An 11,035-nucleotide genomic window follows, 5' to 3' on the forward strand; every position below is an offset into this window, starting at 1 on the left:
AAAAAAACCACGACCGCTGCCTAAACCGGCAACCAAAGAATTAACACTATGTGAAAATTGTTACAACACATAGACTTCTCTCACTCACACCAAAAACCCCAATACAACCACACTCTTACAAAGCAGGTGCATTTGAAAACAAAGGACCAAAACCCAATATATAGCCTTGGCCTTCTCCTTATTCTCCCACACTAAAGGATGTGAGACTTGCAATTAATTTATTATTATTTACTTATAAAAAATATGTTTCAACTATTAATAATGATATTGAATATGTTATTATTATTTTTTTTTTAAAATAAAATTAAAAGTAAAATAATAATTTTAAAGAATAATCGGATTTTTCAATTAATTTTAGTATTAGTTTGTATTTATTTGTTCAAAATTAAAACATTTTGTTTAAGGTAATATGTTTGAGAGAGGCTGCGAACATGTGGACATGGTATGCATGAGCACGAGGCATGTTGAGAAATGAAACAAGGACAATGATGATGTTGTCCAGCTGCCGCTTTGGGAAACACAAAATGAATCTGAATGATTTTTATGAGTTTAATGATTGGTCGATCTTCTATGACTTCGACCAAGATGTGGCTTTAATAATGCACTTTGTGGAGTCATCAATTGAGCCATCACTTGGGTTCAGAGCAATAAGCCAAGATATACAAGAGTCTCATCTATTTGTATTTGGTTAGTAAGTCGAGAATATGAGATAATCCAAGGAGGGAGTAATGAATTCAGCCTTAATAATTCCACCAATCACACCCATTTCAATACTCAAAATCAGTCACCAGTAGATTGAGGAAAATAAATGACCCAACAGGAGAGTATTGCATGGGAACTAAACAACTAAAACTCCATAACTCATATTTGGTACTCCACAATATGACTTGTATTCTTAATAAGTAAAAAAATTCAATTTTATCTCTTTCATTTTTATTCACTCAAAAGTAAAAAATTGTTTTAAAATCTTACCTTCACTAAAATTTTCTGTATTAATTTTTTTTTCAAAAAATTTGATATACAAATTAACACTATAGAAATTGTGTTTACAAAATTTTCGGCACTATATTTTGTGTTTCGGAAACTTCAAGGCACAAAATTTCTAATAGTGTAAATTGTATATTAGAAGTTTCGCCTTCAAAATTTTCAATAATTAATAACTCTGCAAAAAATTCAATTTTAAAATTTCCGATATGTAATTTTTTTATTTAAATTCTTGATAACTAAAAATGAGAATAGGTATATGACAATTTTCTTGTAGTGTCTTTTGGGTTTAGTGGAAATAAATTAATCCAAGTCATGTTTTAATTCGGAATTGGCATAACAAGTTGTCATTGAGTGGGATGATTCTTTAGAGGTTGATGGTAGTGGTGGACCAATTCACCAATTCCCCATGTGGGAGTCAAATTGTAGTAGAAAGTGTGGCTTTAAAAAGGAGGAGTGGTGGATTTGTATATTTACGGGAAATTATCCACGAATCTAAGTTCGTGGATAAATTATTTAATATCTACGGAAAAACCGTGAGTAAATTTGTTATTGAATAAATTAATTTTTGTTGATTGGATTCTACGTTTATCTATAAGTAAAATTAAAAAAAAATACGTGAGTAAAGTTAAAAAAAATACAACACAATTTAAATCGCTAAAATTTCTTCGTATTTTTTTTTACTATCGATTCTCCGTAGGTAAATGAAGAAAATATTGTTAAATTGTCTGTGGATAAAGTGAAAGTGAAATTTTATTAACTATTTTTTTTTTACAAAAAAAAACTTATTCTCACAAAAAAAGAAACTTATTCTAAAAAAAGAAAGAACTTATTAGTTCCAACAAAAGAAAATTGCAACACCCTTTCCTCTCACTCAAAACAAACTTCACTCTCTCTCACAATACTCATTCTCATTAGCAAAACCCTTTCCTTGGTTCGCGCACAATCCATATTACCGCTGTCAGTCAGAGCTCTCCGGCGGCCAATCAGAGCTCTCTTGCCGCCACTTCAAAGTCTCATTTACAAGTTCTCTTTTTCTCTCTGTAGTTGTGTCGTTCGCTCTGATCTCTCTCTCTCTCTCTTGTTCGTTCGCTCTCTATTTCACTCTCTATTACACTCTCGTTCACTCTCTATTTTACTCGTTCGTTGTCGTTATCTCGTTTGCTCTCTCTAATTTGTTCTATTTTTCTGATTATTTGGTGCGTAAATGAATGTTTATTAATTTAATTATTTGCAAACCCTAATGTTTATTGAGCACAATGCAAAGATAAATTAAATATGTCGTAGATAACAACAATTTTTCTTGTAGTGTTGGTCTATACATTGAATTAATGAAAGGCTAGGGCAAAGGGAAGTATGGCAAAAGTTGATCAAAATCAAATCCAAGTCTATGTTTCCAATGATTACTTTTGGATACTTCAATGAAATAATTACCCTAGAGGAAAGGAAAGGCACTATGAAAGAATTCCAAAAATGGATGAATGAGATGGAAATAATTGAGTTTCCCCTTCAAGAAAGAAATTTATGTCATATAGAAAGAATTCCTTGAATAAAAACGACAAGGAATTCTGATTAATTAGTACTTAAATATAAAAAAAAAAAATTGAAATTTTTCTGTCTCTTTTTATAAGGTCTCTTTCAATTTTTCAACTGCATTAATCATTTCTTTACTAATTTATCTCTAATTATATTACATCTTTTTCTATATTCATAAAAAATACTATAAAATAGTCATAAACTAATAATCCCTCATCGAGGATAAATTAGTAAAATAATTCAAATTGTCAATCAATTTAATTCTACAACCAATCTTTTTAATTTCCATGATTTAAACAAGGTTTCGTGTATAGGGACAAAGGTAGTATTTAGTTTGATTGACTTAAAAGACTTGAGATTTAGGGAATTGGAAAGAACAGTATCCGATCATTATCTTTTTCTTATTGACTTTGAAACAATGAATTGGGAACCATGACCTTTTAGATAACTGGATGTATGGTTTACTAAACCAGCATTTAAGAAATTAATATCATAGGAGTGTTGGCCATGAAAGATGTTTCTATGCATGAGAAAATGAAAAGGTTGGAAAATCTCATTTTTAGGTGGAATAAGAAGATGTTCTATAGAACATATGAAAAGATATATGATCTATAGTCAGAATTGGATATATTGGTTTTAAAAGTGTGTCCTAAAGTTAAAAGAAAAAAATACAAGGTATTTTCACCTCTTCTAGAAAAACATTAAGGAGATTGGTTGCTAATGAAAAGGTGATCATCGATAAGAGATGTATAAAAAAGGAGGTAATTAATTTCTTCAAAGAGCTTTATTCTGATTTGTCACTAAACGTTGAAGGCATGCAACAAAGTATCCAATGAAAAATTTGATGAGTTAGAAGGTTTGCCATTCGCGTAATAAAAAAAAATGCAGTTTGGCTTTGTTAATTCAGTAAAATTCATGGTTAAATTTTGTTGGTTTTTATTAAGCTACATATGTATGTATTTTCCACCTAATATAATTTTAAATGTCTATGTTAATTGTAAGTAACATTTTCGAAATATATATTTAATTGATAAAAAAATTGATAGTATCAAATTTAGACTTTTGTGTAAAATTGTATTACTATTTCACTAAATTTGTTTGTTATTATTTTTTTTTGTTTTTATTTATTGATTTTAAATGCATGTATATTGTATTAATTTTTGTTTAGAAAAGAACTTTAAATAATTATAAGGTAGTAAGAGAAATGAATTTGGTCAATAGGTGTGATATTAAAAAGGTTTTAAATACTTAACCACATAGGAACTACATAAAAGGAAAAAGGAAAGAACAAACAATACTAGTGTCGGAAAAACAAGATGAAGGAGAGTAATAGTGGCATAGTTGAAAAAAAAAAGGAAAATATAATATTAAATAGAATGGCTTAAATAGAATGATAAATTAACTCCAACATCATTCGAAATCATATCATTTATCACCTCAAAGTGTTGATAGTTATAATAATTTACACCTAACATGTTAGTACTACTTGAAGGACCTATGTTATTCTCCACACGTGTACTAGTATTAGGCGCCATCAGAGACTCTTCCCCATGATTAGTCCAAATCCAATAGTTAGACATAAATTCATCTTTATATAAATGCACTTTTATTTCATCTTCACTCTTAAACCATCTACATCGACATAAACAACATGGACATCTCATCTCCCCTTCATCTTTGACAATTTTCTGCACTCTCACAAAATTGAGAAAATCTTCAACCTTGTTAGCAAAATGTTGTTTAAGACCCTTCATTCTAGAAAAATTCCTATCGTACATCCAACTACAGTCTATATCCATATATATATATATATATATATATATATATATATATATATATATATATATATATATATATATATATCGATGTTTTATATATTGATTGCTTAACAAAAATAGAGACTATTAAATATATAAATTTTTTGTACGAACTCAACTACAACTCTTTTTAATGACTAACAACAAATATTAATATTATTAATTTTAATAATGTTTTTTAAAAAATAGTTATATTAAAATCAATAAGTTTTCCATGTGTTTCAAATTTTTATTTATCATATATTATGTAAACAACATAATTTCTATTTTTTTTAAAACAAATGTATACTAACATTTCGAATGACGAGCTTTTTATATATTTTAAAAAATAATGTAAAAATATCTTATATTTATAATATCACATATTTTACTAATCTATGTTTAAAATGTATTAAATATTAACTTGATGTCGAGTTGTGTTTGACTTGAAGCTTTCACACAACTGAGAACTTTTCGAAGTAAACACAATAACACCACTGTCAAAATAAAAATTAAATAATATTCATTAAATAAATAACTTCAAATCAAAAATAAAATTAAAAAACAAAATATAAAATAAAAACTTACCAAAATTCAAGATACAAGGTAGAGAAAAAACTTGGAGAAATAATATTTATAGAGAGAAGGTGGAGAGAAAATTTAGAAAAAAAGTTTAGAGAGAAGGTATAAATGAAAAATGATAAGAGGAGTGATATTTATAGAAATTTTTTGATCCTTTGTGGCGTCAAAGCAACCACAAAATCCAACGGTAACTAAAGCCTTTATGGCGGCTTTTACGGTCAGAAAAGAAGACATTTGTGGCGGCCTAAGCAGCCAGAACTGACAACGGTCCATTGAGCATTTATGGCGGCCTTTGCAGCCACAATGTGTAACGGTCCACTAATTTTGTGACGGCCTGAGCAGTCACAAATGGCTTGCCTTTGTGGATGCCTTTACCCTCATAAATGGTTGATTTTGTGGCTGAAAAAGTTCTCATAAAGAACTACAGTTTCAGCTGGATTTTGTAGCAGTCTAAGCCCTCATAAAATGACAACATTGTGATTTTGTGAGGGCTTATGCAGCCACACAATCCAGCTGAAATTGTAGTCCTTTGTGAGGGTTTTTTCAGCCACAAATAACGACCAATTTGAATTTTAGTTTTTGTGAGGGCTTTTTCGATCAGTAATTTGTGAGAGTTTTTGTCGACCACAAAATATTTGTAAAGTTGGCCACAAAATGAATGTTTTCTTATAGTAAGTTAAATATTTATGTGCTAAACCATATTGTAACTTGAAATTTAGATGTAATTATAAAGTCTAGTATTTGTTTAAAAATAAATATTTTATTGAAGGAAGTAAAAAAGTTAAAGTATAACAATTAAATTTAAAATATAGTCCGATTATTTCGTCCAACTTTCAAACATATTGTAACTCTTCTTAAAAAGTAGATATAATTTCTTTTTTTTAAGATGTAAAACAAATGAATGATATAATCTTGTAAACAAACAATGAATTAATAAAATGAGAAATTGAAAAATGATATTTAAAACTAAAATCGATGTATTTATTTATTATCTAATTTTTTACTTTTTCTACATTTTTAATTACTATAATTTTTGGACACATAAGTAATATAAGTGCACAAATTTTCAAAATATATAACACTAATTAAACATTATAGACTAAAATCATATGAGCATATATCCAGTGTAACAACAACATTTATTTTCAAAGCACGTGCCACCATAAGGAAGCTTCCATATTTCCTTACAATAATCAGTACAGTTGTCATTAATATTTGGACATGGCCCGTTGGTAGTGCAAAACTCAAAGAGATCACTAGTTGTTGTTGCATCACTAACTCCTCCTACATGAATTATATGTGTCTAACGTTATTACTCACGAGTAAGATTTAATGATTCTTTATTCAAGTAATTAAAGAAAACTTTCAAGAAAATCTTCAACATTAGAAAATAAAATAAAATCCCAATGTTAGAAATCCAAAAAGCAAAAACTAATGAAAACTAAAAATTAATTTTCAAGAAAAATAAAATAAGAGACTTAACAATCTTAATTTGATATTTTCAAACAGATACTATTTTTAAATTCTCAACAAAATAATTTTCTCATAAATATTTTTTTAACTATATTTTCAAAAAAAACATTTCCAAATGAGAGGCTACAAATTATGAAAATAACTTTTTATGAAAATACGGTCTAATTTTCCTTAAAAACTTTTAAGTATGCCAAACACATTTTTAGAAAACATATCCTCGAAATCAAAATTATGTTTTCATTTTAAAATTCCTTAAGAAATGCGTGGTACCTGGATTTAAAATGGATGCCATGCTTAGCAATGCAATGAAAAAACAGAAGCAGTTGATGGCATAAACCATTTTCTCTTTCAAGTTATCAATCAATAAGCAATACATATCAAGAGGCTATTTATAGAGATGACTGGGAAATTTTCTAATAAATACTATATATTATCTGCATTAGAACTAAAATGAATATTAAAAAAATGTATCGAAAAAATTTAGATTATGTTGATTATCGGTTATACTTGAAACATTGTCTGAATATTAAAGACAACTCTACTCAATCTTTATAATTTTATTTTTTTTAATATTTTTTTGTTGTAATTTGAATGATTTATTATTATTATTATTACTATTAATTATTTTAGAATTTTTATTATTATTTATAAAATAAATTTGAATTTTATGTTTTTTACAGTTAAAATTAAAAAAAAATGGTCTTTCATGACTTTGTTCTTTCAAAGAGTAAAGTTGTACTAATTTTTTTAAAATAAAAAATTACCAATACAACTTCGTTCTTTTAAAAAGATAAGTTGTAACCCATTTAAAAAAACCAATCAACGTGTACGACTCTTCGCTATTCCAAAATGTGAAGTCAAGTTAAAGGCAAAAAGAGGATAGATCGATATATTATTTTCAAAAATAAATAGACCGGTAATTTGTTTTGGAAAAGAGGTTACTTTAAAATAATCCTCAATTTAGATGCTTAATTAAATAAATAGTTTATTATGTTTTTGATCTCAGTAATATGGATAAGTATACCTTAGATCCAAACAATGCAATGAAAAAATAGATGTTTAAGTTAGACGTCATTTTCGTTTTCAAGTAATAACGAACAAGCAACACATACCCGAAGCTATTTATAGATATGATTGAGAAATTTTCTATCAAAAATATAAATATACACCCCAAACACTTCATCCCTCTCCATTTCTTGTGACTAACCCTTTCATTGAGTTCTTTTTCTCATTTCATTTCAATCAGAACTTCAAATCAAATTCTCTAAATAGAGGACGAGATGGTAGAAGCAAAGGGTAAAGGTTAAGAGGAGTCCATCGTCAAATCCAAACCGAGGAAGAATCTTTCATATTCACAAGAATTATGAGTTTCTTTTTCTATTAAAATCAATCTTTGAATGTTGCATGAGAATTATTGGGGATGAATTCAACTTATTCTTTTGTGAAAATTTTATTTTGGGTGCTTTGACAAAATGGGTATTTTGAAAATGAGAATGAATGAAGTGCGAGGTTTTGCTTGTTATAAGTTGGGCACTACTTGGATGTTCAAGTGCTAAAATGTGAAAATAGTGGGTAAGTCCTTGAATTTGCAGAAGTTTGCTAAGCGAATATAATTTCGCTAACCGAATTCAGCTCTATACCAACATGTTTGTTTCAGACTTAATTTGTAAGATTTTGGAAAAATTTGTCCCTGTATAGGATTCGATGAACAAATGTCAAATTCTGTAAGCGAATTTGATAGATTCTGAAAATGTTCCTTGTAGTTTTTATGTATGTTTAGTTTATAGTATTCTTTAATATTGATTCAAATTGTATTGTTAATCTCCTATTGATTAATAAACTTGGTGTTGTGATATGTATTGATTTAATTGAAAATGATACTATATTTTTTATGTTAAAATTTCATTTTTCAATTATTTGTTTTAAATTAAATGATTGAATGTAATACATTGAGATATAATGATATTTCATTAACAAAACATATGAAAAAGAGAAACTGGAATGTTTGTTGCAGTCATCACCAAGATCTATCGTACAAAATAATTACAATTATCTTTATGGCTCATGTTGAGATAATTGGGATAGACTGTCTATTTCATATAAAAAAATTTGACTAAAAAGAATGAAAGATTTTCAAATATAACTTTATCTTATAGATTTTATTAAAAAGGAAATTTGTACCTTTTCTACTATTGATGTTTTAAAAATATATTTTCTAATTACCCTTCCCTTTTTATGGAATCCACTTAGATGTTTATCTCACCCCTATTTTTATGTGTCATAGCAAATAACAAAGCTTGAGTTTGGACTCGGAGTGGCCGACTACTATTGATGTGTTTGTTATTTTGTTGTCTAGTATTTTGTAGTATTAAGATATTCATGCATTGTATTATAAACTATGTTAAATGGTTGCAATGTTATTTTGAAACTTCGTTAACCTTATGACTTCTCTTGCAAAATTAGACTGATATTAATTTGTAAGATTTTAAATTATATTTTAGATTATTAATGTGAGGTGTTACAACTTTCAATCATTATATTCAATGATTATTGTATTTATTAATTATTCAACCTCCTTGTATGGAAATCATAAAACTGCATTTGTACACATAAATATACATAAGTGTTTTGGTATTTAACATGTGTGTTTAAGTGTTTTAATCAAAGATAGGATCCAAGTAAAGCAAGAATAAATCAGCATGAAAAGCAAAATTTGAACAAACAAGAAAGGAGAAAATTCTTAGTAAAATCTGGAAAACGGAGAATGTTCTCTAGTTTTAGAATGATCATCACAGCTCTAAAACCAATCAATCTCTACTAGTTAAAAGAAGTTTTTAGCTTCTGGTTTTACATTTATATCATCATCACTTGGCAAGGAACAAACTGAGATGATTAGATTCAAAGAAACTACTCGAATCACAAAGAGAGAAGATCACGAGTTAGCAAGACCAGATAGATCTGAACATTCTTGACAGCATTCTAATCAATCTGGACAACAGTGAAATAATCATCACAGCTCCAAAATCAGTCAATCTTCATTAGTTCAAAGAAGATTATGCCTCTAAATTTCATGCTAATGTTATCAATACTTGACAAGGAACAAGTAGGAACTATTCTAGTCAAAGAAGGCATTCAAATCACAAAGAGAGAAAATCACGAATTAGCAAAACCAGACAAATATGAACATTCTTGACAACATTCTGATCAATCTGGACAGCACTGCAACATCAGCTTCATACTGATAAACATTCTCCAGCTTGTTACACTTGATCTTCAGCAGCAAACATCTTTCTCCAGAATGACCAGACCAGTCTCCAGATTGATTATCAATCTCCGTTTCTGCAGAATTTCAGTTTTGATCTCCTTACTTCTGGAGAGGTTTATAATCATTCACCAAACTGTTTTGGACAGATTCAAGGCTCCAGATCGAAGCTGTATCATCAATAATTACATATGAATCTTCAAGGATCATTAAACACAAGATAAATCTGATCAAGAACAAAGAAACCAGCCCAGTCAACAAAGTTCAAATTATGTTCAAATGCTGGAATATTTTTATTCAAATATATTGATTTTGGTCAAATCTGATAGAGCACTACCAACAGCTCTTTTGACCAATATTAAATGCTCTAAAAAGCCTATAAAAGGAAGGCCAAACTCAAGGAAAAATCAGAGCTTCAAGTACTAAGAAAATTCATACTCATTTCAATCATACTTGAATTTCTCTCACACACATACATTGAATCAATTTTGATTTTTCCCATTTGATTCCTAGAATCATTCTCGTATATTTTTCTGTCAAAGAATCAGAACTGAAACAAGTGTTGAGCCTTCTCAGATTTTAACAAAGCAATATCATCATTATTGTAAAACTCAAACTATAAGAGTTTAATATAGTTTGGGTAGATTGCAAGAAATTCTATCAAGGTTGATAGGTGACTTGATTGAACTCCTTTTTGGGTGGAAAGGTTTTAACTTTGTAGCAGATCAAGGTTGATCTGAACTAGGTGCTGTAAAACGAAGAAGGTTCTTTGTTTTAAACACTTAGTGGAAAATCTCACGGTTGTGAGGACTGGACGTAACCTAGGTTGGGTGAACCAGGATATATCGTTGTGTAGTATCTCTTCCCTTATCTATTTACTTTCATTTTGATTGATTATCAAGTTAAATAGATAAATTGAATTACTGATTTTAACTAACCAAGAACGCTCTTCGATTAAATTACTGATTTTAACTAACCAAGAACATTCTCCGTTTTTTGTTTTCACAACCAAGATCAATCTTGAATTATTTTCTTAAGTTCTTAACAGGAATTTTTAAAAGGTGCATCTACAATTCGAACCCCCCTTCCTTGTAAATCGATATTTTTACTTTAGAATCACCTATGTATTTGCTTCTTTTCTCTTGTATTAATCTAAATAAGTGGTTTTCAATTAGAAATAGTTTTTTTTTTTCTATTTCTTTTTCTCATAATTTTATCGTCTCAAATCAGCATTGTTTGATTTCTTGTGTTGGTGTTGTTGTCGCGAACTAAAATTTCGAGTGTTTCTCGAATTCAATTGAGTCGCCACCAAAATTTATCTAAAATAGGGACAACGTTGGGAAATCCTTTAAAAGAAAGAAAAATGGTATTTTAAATTAAATTTTGAGTTCAAGAGTCGATT

At 28.5% G+C, this 11,035-nt stretch overlaps 1 long non-coding RNA gene across 1 annotated transcript; it reads right to left on the reverse strand.

The window, feature by feature from the left end:
• Positions 1–5,857: 5,857 nt before the first annotated feature.
• On the reverse strand, positions 5,858–6,866 carry LOC105852397 (uncharacterized). The gene is made up of 2 exons (XR_001144221.3): positions 6,642–6,866; positions 5,858–6,182 (listed from the first exon to the last, which is right to left on the reverse strand). It is a non-coding gene; the product is annotated as an uncharacterized lncRNA (long non-coding RNA).
• Between the last annotated feature and the right edge of the window lie 4,169 nt (positions 6,867–11,035).

This window comes from Cicer arietinum, chromosome 5, assembly GCF_000331145.2.
Source record: "Cicer arietinum cultivar CDC Frontier isolate Library 1 chromosome 5, Cicar.CDCFrontier_v2.0, whole genome shotgun sequence".
Taxonomy (NCBI): Eukaryota; Viridiplantae; Streptophyta; class Magnoliopsida; order Fabales; family Fabaceae; genus Cicer; species Cicer arietinum.